Source organism: Cicer arietinum, chromosome 1 (assembly GCF_000331145.2).
Source record: "Cicer arietinum cultivar CDC Frontier isolate Library 1 chromosome 1, Cicar.CDCFrontier_v2.0, whole genome shotgun sequence".
Taxonomy (NCBI): domain Eukaryota; kingdom Viridiplantae; phylum Streptophyta; class Magnoliopsida; order Fabales; family Fabaceae; genus Cicer; species Cicer arietinum.
This window is the reverse complement of record NC_021160.2, coordinates 37,548,383-37,561,730: the sequence shown is the minus strand read 5'-3', so window position 1 is coordinate 37,561,730 and position 13,348 is coordinate 37,548,383.

The following is a 13,348-nucleotide window of genomic DNA, read 5'->3' as shown; positions in this document are numbered from 1 at the left end:
TAGGAAATCGATTGGCTCGAGACCAGGGGCTCAGGAACCAATCAATCGATTTACCAATCGATTGAATTCAGCCCAGGATTCTGTTTTCATTAAGAATCCCTCACCAAATCGATTAGGAAATCGATTGGCTCGAGACCAGGGGCTCAGGAACCAATCAATCGATTTACCAATCGATTGAATTCAGCCCAGGATTCTGTTTTCATTAAGAATCCCTCACCAAATCGATTAGGAAATCGATTGGCTCGAGACCAGGGGCTCAGGAACCAATCAATCGATTTACCAATCGATTGAATTCAGCCCAGGATTCTGTTTTCATTAAGAATCCCTCACCAAATCGATTAGGAAATCGATTGGCTCGAGACCAGGGGCTCAGGAACCAATCAATCGATTTACCAATCGATTGAATTCAGCCCAGGATTCTGTTTTCATTAAGAATCCCTCACCAAATCGATTAGGAAATCGATTGGCTCGAGACCAGGGGCTCAGGAACCAATCAATCGATTTACCAATCGATTGAATTCAGCCCAGGATTCTGTTTTCATTAAGAATCCCTCACCAAATCGATTAGGAAATCGATTGGCTCGAGACCAGGGGCTCAGGAACCAATCAATCGATTTACCAATCGATTGAATTCAGCCCAGGATTCTGTTTTCATTAAGAATCCCTCACCAAATCGATTAGGAAATCGATTGGCTCGAGACCAGGGGCTCAGGAACCAATCAATCGATTTACCAATCGATTGAATTCAGCCCAGGATTCTGTTTTCATTAAGAATCCCTCACCAAATCGATTAGGAAATCGATTGGCTCGAGACCAGGGGCTCAGGAACCAATCAATCGATTTACCAATCGATTGAATTCAGCCCAGGATTCTGTTTTCATTAAGAATCCCTCACCAAATCGATTAGGAAATCGATTGGCTCGAGACCAGGGGCTCAGGAACCAATCAATCGATTTACCAATCGATTGAATTCAGCCCAGGATTCTGTTTTCATTAAGAATCCCTCACCAAATCGATTAGGAAATCGATTGGCTCGAGACCAGGGGCTCAGGAACCAATCAATCGATTTACCAATCGATTGAATTCAGCCCAGGATTCTGTTTTCATTAAGAATCCCTCACCAAATCGATTAGGAAATCGATTGGCTCGAGACCAGGGGCTCAGGAACCAATCAATCGATTTACCAATCGATTGAATTCAGCCCAGGATTCTGTTTTCATTAAGAATCCCTCACCAAATCGATTAGGAAATCGATTGGCTCGAGACCAGGGGCTCAGGAACCAATCAATCGATTTACCAATCGATTGAATTCAGCCCAGGATTCTGTTTTCATTAAGAATCCCTCACCAAATCGATTAGGAAATCGATTGGCTCGAGACCAGGGGCTCAGGAACCAATCAATCGATTTACCAATCGATTGAATTCAGCCCAGGATTCTGTTTTCATTAAGAATCCCTCACCAAATCGATTAGGAAATCGATTGGCTCGAGACCAGGGGCTCAGGAACCAATCAATCGATTTACCAATCGATTGAATTCAGCCCAGGATTCTGTTTCATTAAGAATCCCTCACCAAATCGATTAGGAAATCGATTGGCTCGAGACCAGGGGCTCAGGAACCAATCAATCGATTTACCAATCGATTGAATTCAGCCCAGGATTCTGTTTCATTAAGAATCCCTCACCAAATCGATTAGGAAATCGATTGGCTCGAAACCAGGGGCTCAGGAACCACTCAATCGATTTACCAATCGATTGAATTCAGCCCAGGATTCTGTTTTCATTAAAAATCTTCACCCCAATCGATTGCCCAATCGATTGGCTCAGTGAAAATCCTCAGTTTTAGTTGTATGATTAATTGCTCATGAATCTATCCATGTCTTGTTTTATCATGTGTTAATTAGGAGATCGAGAACTGCATTTTTCCTTCATTTTCATTGGCAATGTACTGTATGAACTTTTCGCATATTGAAAATCCTGTTAAGGTGCATGCTTAGTTGAAAAGTTGTTTTGAGCATTCAAAAACTTAATTGCTATGTGTTAACTGTTATTTTCTGGTTGGTGACCCTTTACACTATTGTGGAAATCTGGGCTTTGCCCTCAGATGAGAGTCAGGACGGCCCTACCGGTTCTTACCCTACGGACAGGGATGGAGATGGGAACGCTTGACTGCTGTCACGTTAGGAGGATCTCACGGGGCGCGTGGAGATTACTCAGGGTGTATAGCTTTTTGGTAGGATGATCAGATTAGGATGATGTATAGGGACTAGGGGTCCTTGTTTTTGGTTTGGAATATTTTAGTTTTGGAAAACTGTACTTATACAAATATTATCAGTTTGATATCATCTTTGGATGGGTCCCATGTACCATTTGATGTTATGTAAAAATGTTTTGGATTTATAATTGAAGAAACTTTTCCGCTGCGTAAATTACAATGACTCAGTTATTTATCCAAATGCATTTCTTTATCTATTTCTCTGTTTTATGTTTAATTACTTTCAAAAAAAAAATATACCCTCGCTTTGAAAAACGGGGTGTTACAACATGTACCTTCATGGAAAAACATATAGTACATAACCCAATAGTATTAGGTAAAAATCAAATAATAACCCCAATTCACAAGCAACCACAACTGACATAAACCGATATTTGACCCGATTGGCCTGATTGGACAGACCTGCTCTAATACCATAATGTAACGCCCCAAATTTTTTATCCAAAGCATGACTTAAAAATATTTATTGCTTATAAAAATTACGACAAATTTTTTTTAGTAAGAATACCTAAACTACTATTCATTTAAATAATTAGTAAACCTTAACCCCCAAAATAGTATACATAATAATTTATATCATATTTTTACGAAAATTCACAGTGGATAAATAAAAACTCTTTCAAAATAAAAGAAACTTTTTATGAGTTATTAGGATATCATGTTTCTCAAAATACAAATGGAATACTTCATACTTTTCCCTCCTATAGAACAGTGCAATCTCAATAAACTTGATTTAGCTCTAATTTATTAATTTAATTCTAACAACTTAGTAGTACTTGTATGGTTTTCATACAAAAAGTATTTTCTAATTAAATAAGTAAAATACATATTATAACTCTCTTTCCCAATATCATCTAACAGAGCGGGATTTCTCCCAAACTTGAACTTCAAGACTCATTAACCTGTAATAACTGCAATTCTGCAAACGTAGGGCCAAACCAGTCAAACACAAAAAACGAAGGAGGTGATTTTTAAAATCACGTTGATAGTATAATATAAGTAAGAAGAATACGCAAATAATCAACACATAGCTGTATCAATCACATCACAATATATCAAATCATTTTAAGGAAAAATCATATTATAAAGTCAAAATCAGTCAAGGAAAATCAATATCCCATATGACATCAAATTATCTAAGAGAAATTATTGTCACATTAGATAAAACAATCACAAGATGGTGTAATATTATGCATGCTCCTGATAACTATATGATCCTGATATAGTACATGTCATTAGGGCAACTTCCACGCATAAAATCACTCATACCGATGGGGAAAAATAAAGCGGCCACAAAGACAACTCTCACGAAGATGCATATGCCATGACATGTGATGTAGCTAAATATCACTAGAAGGGGGGTTGAATAGAAATTTTGCTGTTTTAAAAATAGTTTTCAAGTGTTTTAAAAACTATCCTCTTGCTGAGGATGGCAATCCCGAGGATGGGTTTTTAAAACTTTCAAATTCAAAACGAGTTAAAGAGTTAAGAAGCAATATAAGATTGACTTTATAATCCTTTTAATTCACATAATAGTACATGTAGCCTTTTTGCCTATGACATGATGAGTTGCTTTCATAAAGTGTCGGGAAGCTTTTCAAGATGTTGACTATAGGCACATGCTAATATCATCATTCCTCATACCTTTCTCTTGCATTCTTGCAACTTTTCTTCAAAGGCATTTCTTTAATCATTTTTTAATAGTATTTTGCCTTTATTGAATGAATCAAAACCTGTTTTCTTATATAAATACACTCAAAAGCACAGATTAGTCATTAAGCACAATCATAATCTTTTAGTTAATTTTGTTATCATCAAAACCAATTGAGAGAGATTTTGTCTCAACAGATAAAACAATCACAAGATGGTGTAATGTTATGCATGCTCCTGATAACTATATGATCCTGATATAGTACATGTCATTAAGGCAACTTCCACGCATAAAATCACTCATACCGATGGGGAAAAATAAAGCGGCCACAAAGACAACTCTCACGAAGATGTGTATGTCATGACATGATGGTGCATTATTAAAATAAAATATCTCCACACAGTCCACTAAGATGCATATGCCCTGACATGATAATGTATTATCAAAATCAAACATTCCCACACAGCCCACTAAAATTAGTTCAAATGATCCAAAAATAACTTATACAAAATCATCACCTTATTCAAATATCACTAAGATCATACATCACAGGTTCTTTATAAGAATCAAATATTTAAAAACATAGGTCATAAAAATCAAAGCTTCCACCCACATATCACGAAGATCATATATTCATAAGCAACAATCACAAAGATTAGAGCTTCCACTACACATATCAAGAAATCATATATTCATAAAAGTATCATAAAAATCCAAACATTAATCTGTTACATTATAAAAATTTAAAATTTCACCACATACATATAGAAATTAAAACCTTCATATATGCCACACATAAATTTAAATTTTATCACATATATATAATAAATAAGACTTTCAACATATTACAAATAAAAACTTAAATTTTCTTCACATATACCACACAGATGCAGAATGTCAACCAGACAACACCTAATAAAAGTTGCTAATACATACTTTAATCCTACAAACCCTAATTAGTCATATTAATTCAATTATTACTAAATAGAACTACCGTCGTGCATAACGAACCCCGAATGAAATATTAGAAAATACAGTTTTCCTGTTCATCTCACATTATAATATACTCATAATATCAAATGTCTTCCCACCCCTTACCTTTTTTTCGACGCTTTCACACGGGAATACAAATCTGCAAGAAAAATCCTTTGTTCTTTGACTCCTTGTCCTTTAATCAATCTACCTCGACAATTTATGGGTAAACGTCAAAAATAAATTATGAAAACACACTCTAAAAAGGTAAATTTCGAAATCAAATCAAATAAGCGTATCATAAATTGGAAAATAATCATAGGATAATATAGTCGTTGTTCACACGGTCGTTTTGGCGTTGGTTTCACTCAAATCAGACTTACGGTGAAGAAGCCCAATGCAAAATAATGAATTTAATAAATGGAGAATCAGATATTTTATAGAGAAATTGGGATGGTTAAAAATCTGAGAAAGTGTGTTTAATTGACTAACTAATTGAGTGAAACAACATACTGAAATTTGGATGAAAACAGATAAAGTTTTCTGCAACATTTATCGATTAGTTGCCCTATTTTTGGTGTGCGGCTGCTCCTATCTATTTCTCGTACACATCCTTCTTCTTCTTCTTTTCAATTAATATTTAACTAGCTGCTAACACAAGCACAACTCGGATAGAGGACATCTTCACCACAGGTGAAAAAATTTCATCAAAATCAATACATTTTCTCTGATTAAAACCTTTCACAACCAATCTTGCTTTGTATCTTGGTTGAGAACTATTCTCTTCTGCCTTTATCTTGTATACCCATTTGTTCTTGAGTGCTTTTTTGCTATTAGGAAACTTTACCAAATCAAATGTGTGATTCTCATGCAAGGAATTCATCTCTTCTTGCATGACCTCCAACCACTTTTCTTTATCAACATTTGTAATAGCTTATTGATAATACTCTGGTTCTCCACTATCAGTGATCATCACATACTCATGTGGATGATATCTTTAAGAAGGTTGACGTTCTCTAGTAGATCTTCTCAACTCAAACTTGAATGGTGGCTCAACTGGAACCTGCTCATCATGGTGAGGCACATGATCATCAGTTACATTCTCATCATCTACCTGTATATCTCCCCCATAAACAAAGGTTTCTACAGGGGGCTTAGGCGCAACATCAATGTAACTTTTGCCTATGACATGATGAGTTGCTTTCATAAAGTGTCGGGAAGCTTTTCAAGATGTTGACTATAGGCACATGCTAATATCATCATTCCTCGTACCTTTCTCTTGCATTCTTGCAACTTTTCTTCAAAGGCCTTTTTTTAATCATTTTTTAATAGTATTTTGCCTTTATTGAATAAATCAAACAATTCATTCTTTAATACTATTCTGCCTTTGTTGAATAAATTCAAATAATTCATTCTTTAATACTATTATGCCTTTGTTTAATGGATTCAAAATCAGCGAGGATGCAGAACTGCACTTTCACCAGCACGTGAGGCCATCCTCGACATTTTCATACTTAGCATTTAACTCAGAATTTTCTTCTTTTTGCTTAATGAATGATAACATGTTTTCTTATATAAATACACTCAAAAGCACAGATTAGTCATTAAGCACAATCATAATCTTTTAATTAATTTTGTTATCATCAAAACCAATTGAGAGAGATTTTGTCTCAACAATCTCCCCCTTTTTGATGATGACAAAATTCTTTAGATTATGATTTTTGTTTTATGTAAGAATGAAATAATTAAACTCCCCCTCAATCATACAAGTGATAATTTTGAAAAATTTCCCTTTTAACATTCAAGTAAAAGCAAATTTTTGAAATTATGCAATATTGAGGTAAATAGATCATTCATAAACACCTAAAATAAATTCCAGCAACTTAAGCAAAATATCATAGGTTCATGAATTCAGCCATAACATCCAGCAAACATAATTTGAGTTTAAACAACCATAACAACAGTCAGCAAAACATAATATGAGTTTAAACATAAGACAAAATATAATCCATAATCTGACTCCCCCTGAATTAAGTCAACATCAAAAAGTATAAACCAAATAAAACAGAGTCAATCAGCGGAAGATGAATCTTCAGATGATGAAGATATAGAGTCGGGGGCAAAAGAGAACTGGGCCGGTAGCACAGGAGACTGATCATGGGCAGCAGCTGAGGAACCCAAGTGTTTGGTAACCCATTCCAGAATGAGTCCAAACTGAGTGACAGTGTTTTGAAAGTGAGAAAAATTAACCAACAATTTGTTTTGGTCTTTCCTAATGGTCTTTAGAAGCTTTAAAACCCTTTTGTTATCAGTTCCTGCCGATTTCATGCTTGTGGTTGAATCCTTACGAGCTCTTTTCGATTTTGAACTTTTAGCCTTATCCTTGGAAAAAATTTCAAAAGGTGGAGCCAAAGGAGATTTGGATTTTTCTTGTAAATCCGGATCAGAATTAGATTGAGCAATATTTGGAGAGATAGGAGAAGAGTTCAGACTTACTTGAGATGGTAATGTGGATTCTTCAGCATGCATGTTCCTATGAGGGCTTTTTGAAGAATGGTGATCATATGATACATTCAGATCAAAGAATAAATCTTCACCATTCTTAACTGAAGGAGCGGCAGTATGTGGTGATGGATCCTTACTAACTTGTGGGGATTGAGGAAGTGTCGAGTCAGCGGAGTTAAATGAGGGAGTGCGAGAATGAGATAGTAGAGAGGCAGACTTCTGCTTCTTTGAGGCAGTTTTCTTCTTCCTTGAGGTGGGGTTTTGTTCAGGCAGATCAATGCGCATTTGTTTGATATTTTTCATAGAGAAGAAGTTATTGCAGTGAATACTTTCTTCATCATCAAGGGGTACTTTAAAGTACTTAAAGATTTTGGTCAAGATCATCCCATAGGGAGTTGATCGACCCATAATTGCAGCATTCAACATGTAGCTAAATATAATGTTTCCCAAATGAAGGGGTGTTCCGGTTAACATATGATGAATGATCAAAATATCAAGTTCGGTTACCTTTTCATAACTCCCAGCTCGAGGCACTATCGAGTGAACACATATGTTGTGATATATCCGACACATAGGAGGAAGGTTTGATGCAACTAGAGGCTTACGAGGATCTATTAGGATATCTTGAAGAACTGAGGTTCGAGTGACCATATACTGGATATACCAAGTTTCAGCAAAACAGTGGGCTCCAGCATCTTGTATATCAAGAATTTTGCATAGTGAAGTGGGGTTTACGTCCAAGTGTACACCCTTAAGTACAAAACTGAACCCATGGCTTCCTTTACAACCATTGCATGCAGCATAAAATGCCTTTACCAGTCTTGGGTATTGCGGTTCATTCACTCTAAAAGAGGAAGTCCATCCGAATTTATCAAATACTTCTACAACATTAAAGCCACCATTTTTCAGATTGATTAAGTCAATGTGCTTGCCATGAACCACATATTTGTTAAACCATTTTGAGGTGTAATTCAACTCTGAATCTGTGGAGTTAAAGAGAGGGACAGGAATCGGTTTGGATGAACGAGATTTCTTTGGAGTTGGTTTATTTGGTTCAGATGATTTGGTTTTCGGCCGTTGTGGAGTGGACGGTTTGGAGGAAGATTTAGGAATCGATTTAGCAGAGGCACGACCTTTGGAATCGTCCGAATCAATCTCATGCATAGTAGAGTCCTGAGTAACCTTCTTGTTTGAAAGAACAGCTCCAGATTGAACTCTTGAAGATCGTCTGATGGATGAGGCAGTGGGTTTTGACGATGAAGGTTTTTTGGTCTTTTGAGAGGGCGGTTTAGGAGGTGCCCTAGGAGGAGATACTGACTTTTGTTTTAATCCTTGTCTTGCGGATTTAGGACTTGAGTTTGTTTTCTAAGTCAGTTTCTAGATCAAAAGGAAACATTTTTCGCTTGGCAGTGGTTTTGATTCGAGCCATTGTTGTTGGGAGGAAGAAAACGAACGAGAATGGTGAAGAGAGAGAGAAAAGAAAAACTGAATGAATTTTGGGAGAGAGAAACGTATGGAAGAGAGAGAAAAAATTGATTACGGAGAGAGAGTGTGTTAAAAACGTAGAGAGAATTAAAGTGGAGAGAGAGAAGGAATTTGAATGGAAAAAGAAGGAAATTAAAAACGGAGAGAGAAACATTAACTGAGAGAGAGAGAGAGAAAATGTGTGTGGGAAGTTTAATAAAAACGGATTGATTGATTGATTGATGGAGAGAGAGAAATCAGAAACGTGGGGGAGAGAGAGAGAGAGAGAAGATGGGAGCCGTTGATGAGGCATGATGATGGAAAAAAATAGTCATGATGAACTGCATTTAATGTAGTCTGCGCAAAGAAGAATGTGAAGTATCCACCAAGTGCCGTCCATTTAACCAATGAATAAAGAGGCATACGCATGTCCTTGACTGATTTGTCAAGGGAAGTTTCACCTAAAAGTACTTAAAGTCTTCCTATCTAAAATTTTGACTTTATTTTTAGGGATCAGATTTGCCATATATTTGCCACACAACATTAAAATAATAAAAGCCAAAAATAACATTAAAAATAACAAATAATTATAAAAAAAAATGAAATTAAATAAATAAAAATAACAAAATTTATTTAATTAACTTTGGGAAAATTTATGATGGAGAGTTCTTCTAAGATGAATTTAAACCGATCCTCTTGGAGAGGTTTGGTAAAAATATCAGCTAATTGATTTTCAGTGTCAATGAAAATTAATTCTATATCACTCTTTTGAACATGATCTCTTATAAAATGATGTTTAATTTCAATATGCTTGGATCTTGAATGTTGAATGGGATTTTTAGAAAGATTAATGGCACTTGTATTATCACAGAGGATGGGAATTTTTGTGTATCTTAGAGAGTAATCTTCTAGTTGATTCTTCATCCATAGAAGTTGTGAGCAACATTGAGCCGCTGATACATATTCAGCCTCTGTAGTTGAAAGAGCAATAGTACTTTGTTTTTTGCATGACCAACTTATTAGAGATTTACCCATAAGTTGGCAAGCTCCGCTTGTGCTCTTCCTTTCAACTTTATCTCCAGCATAATCGGCATCACAATAAGCAGTGAGATCAAGATTTGAACATTTTTTGTACCAAATTCCCAGATTAATGGTGCCCACAAGATATCTAAAAATTCTTTTTACTGCAGTAAGATGAGATTCTTTAGGAGAAGATTGAAATCTTGCACAAAGACCCACAGCAAAGACTATGTCCGGTCTACTTGCAGTTAAATATAGCAAGGATCCAATCATCCCTCTATACTCTTTTTCAGATATTGGAGTTCCTTCATCATCTTTGTGAAGTATGGAGGAAGGATGCATAGGGGTTCCCATACTTTTGGCTGAACTCATTTTGTATTTGTTGAGTAGATCCTTGGTGTATTTTTCTTGAGATATGAAGATGCCATCATCTCTTTGTTTGATTTGCAAACCAAGGAAGAATTTTAATTCTCCCATCATACTCATCTCAAACTCACTTTGCATGAGATTGGAGAAATCTTTGCACATTACTTCATTTGTTGATCCAAATATTATGTCATCGACATAAATTTGAACAATCAATAAATCTTTCTCATGAGTCTTCTTGAAAAGAGTTGTATCAATTTGACCCCTAATAAATCCATTCTCTTTTAGAAAAGAGCTTAACCTCTCATACCAAGCTCGAGGAGCTTGCTTTAAACCGTAAAGAGCTTTTGAGAGTTTGAACACATGATTCGGCTTCTTCAAATCTTCAAAACCAGGAGGTTGACGAACATACACTTCTTCATTTAAGAACCCATTCAAAAAGGCACTTTTGACATCCATTTGAAATAGTTTTATACCTTTATGAGTAGCATAAGCTAAGAGGATTCTTATTGCTTCAAGTCTTGCTACGGGTGCAAACGTTTCATCATAATCAATTCCTTCTTGTTGATTGTACCCTTGTGCCACTAGTCTTGCTTTATTTCTAATGACTTCTCCATCCTCATTTAATTTGTTTCTAAATATCCATTTAGTCCCAATAATAGATTTATCCAGAGGATGGGGTACAAGATTCCATACCTTGTTTCTTTCAAATTGTGAGAGTTCTTCCATCATTGCTTCAACCCATGACTTATCACCAATAGCTTGATCAATCGTTTTGGGTTCAACTTGTGATATCATGGCCATGTTGGTGGTGTTTTCTCTTAGAGAATTTCTGGTTCTAACACCATCTTCAGTATTCCCAATAATTAGATCTGGAGGATGATGTGTGACAGTTCTCCATCCTCTTGGAGGTTGCTGTGAGGTTGGGTCAGACGCATCCTCATCATGAGGATCGGGTACCCGAGAGGATGAAGGTTCATCTTCTTCATTTTTGTCCACTTTTTCTAAACACAAGTCATCAAACTCATCAAAAATAACATGCATGGATTCCTCCACAGTTTGAGTCCTAAGATTATATATTCTATAACCTTTTGACGTTGTGGAGTATCCTAGAAAAATTCCTTTATCAGATTTTGGATCAAACTTTCCCAAATTTTCTTTATTATTGAGAATGTAGCAATAACACCCAAAAATATGAAAATAGGAAATATTTGGTTTTCTCCCTTTCCATAGCTCGTATGGAGTTTTGTTTAAAATTTTTCTAATGGATGCACGATTAGAAACATAACAAGCAGTGTTAATGGCTTCAGCCCAAAAATACTTTTCAATGTTGGCTTCATTTAAAATGGTTCTAGCCATTTCTTGTAAGGTTCTATTTTTCCTTTCAACAACCCCATTTTGTTGGGGAGTTCTTGGACAAGAAAAGTTGTGAGAGATACCATTTTCATTACAAAGATTTTTAAAAGATTCATTTTCAAATTCACCCCCATGGTCACTTCTCACAGAAATAATTTTTGAACCATTTTCGTTTTGAACCTTTTTGCAAAAATGGTGAAACGCCTCAAAGGCTTCATCTTTATGTTTCAAAAATAAGACCCAAGTAAAACGAGAGAAGTCATCAACAATAACAAAGCCATATCTTTTGCCACTAAGACTTGGAGTCTTTATGGGACCAAAAAGGTCAATATGAATAAGTTCAAGTGGATGTTTTGTTGAAACAATATTTTTTGAGTGGAAGCTACTTTTAACTTGTTTTCCTTTAACACAAGCTTCACAAACTTTGTCTTTCTCAAAATTGATTTTTGGAAGACCTTTAACTAATTCTAATTTTGATAAATTAGAAATAGTTTTTAAGCTTGTGTGACCAACTCTTTTGTGCCAAATCCATTTATCTTTATCAATGGATACAAAACAAGATTCAGAGGGTAAATCATCCAAATAAAGTTCATATAAATTCTTTTTTCTAAAACCGGAGAAGAAAACTCTACCCGAGGATGAATGTTTGACCTCACAAAGAGTAGGCTTAAAAATAACTTCAAAACCACTATCACATAATTGACTAATACTCAGCAAGTTATGTTTTAGACCATCAACATACTGAACATTTTCAATTTTAGCAGAATTATTTTTACCAATAATACCTGTACCTTTTATTTGAGCTTTATCATTGTTACCAAATGTGACTGATCCTCCATCCTTTATTTCTAAGGAAATAAAGCAGTGCTTATCTCCCGTCATATGCCTTGAGCAACCACTGTCCAAGTACCAAGGCCTTCTTTTGTTGATCATAGGATGAACCTGTGTTAGGTTTTAAAAGTAACTTAGGTACCCATATAGCATTGGGTCCTTGTTGGTTAGTTTTTCCTCTTATGAGGATTTTTCTTTTGTGATAACAAATAGAATCATGGTGACCATGTTTACCACAAAATGAACAACCTTTCTTTATATTTTCAGCTTTCTTCTTAGCGTGGCAGATTTTGAAAGTGTGCCCAAGTTTTTTGCAAAAAGTACATTTTGGCCTATCCTCTTGTTTTTTGGGCAAGAAAAAATTTTCATACAATTTTTGTTTTTGAGAACTTTTAAAACCAATACCAGCTTTGTCAAAAATTCCAGATTGAGATCCCATTATCTTTTGAAAAGTTTCAGTAGATTTAACAAAGTTGGTGATGTCATTTTTTAGTTCTTCAACTTCTACTTTTAAAATCTCCTTTTCTGTGTCCTCTTCCAGAGGATGAATTCTGACATTCTTTTTATTTAAAAGTGCTTGCTGCTCAGATAATTTCTCATGAGATAACTGCAGATCTAGAATGATTTTTTCATATTTCTCATTCTTTGCTTGAAGTTCCTCATTGAGTTTCTTTATTTCATAAAGTTGATTTTTGAGAAAACCACATTTATGAGATAAAGTATTTGAGTCATTTAAAAGATTGTCAAATTCAATTTCTAATTGTTCACAAGAAGGACATAGTTCTGAAATACTTACTTTTTCAGTTTCTGATTTTGCCATAAGACATAGGTTGGCTTCTTCATCCTTTTCTTGCTCAGAAGATGACTCGTCACTATCATCCCAAGTAATCATCATGGATTTGTTTTTGT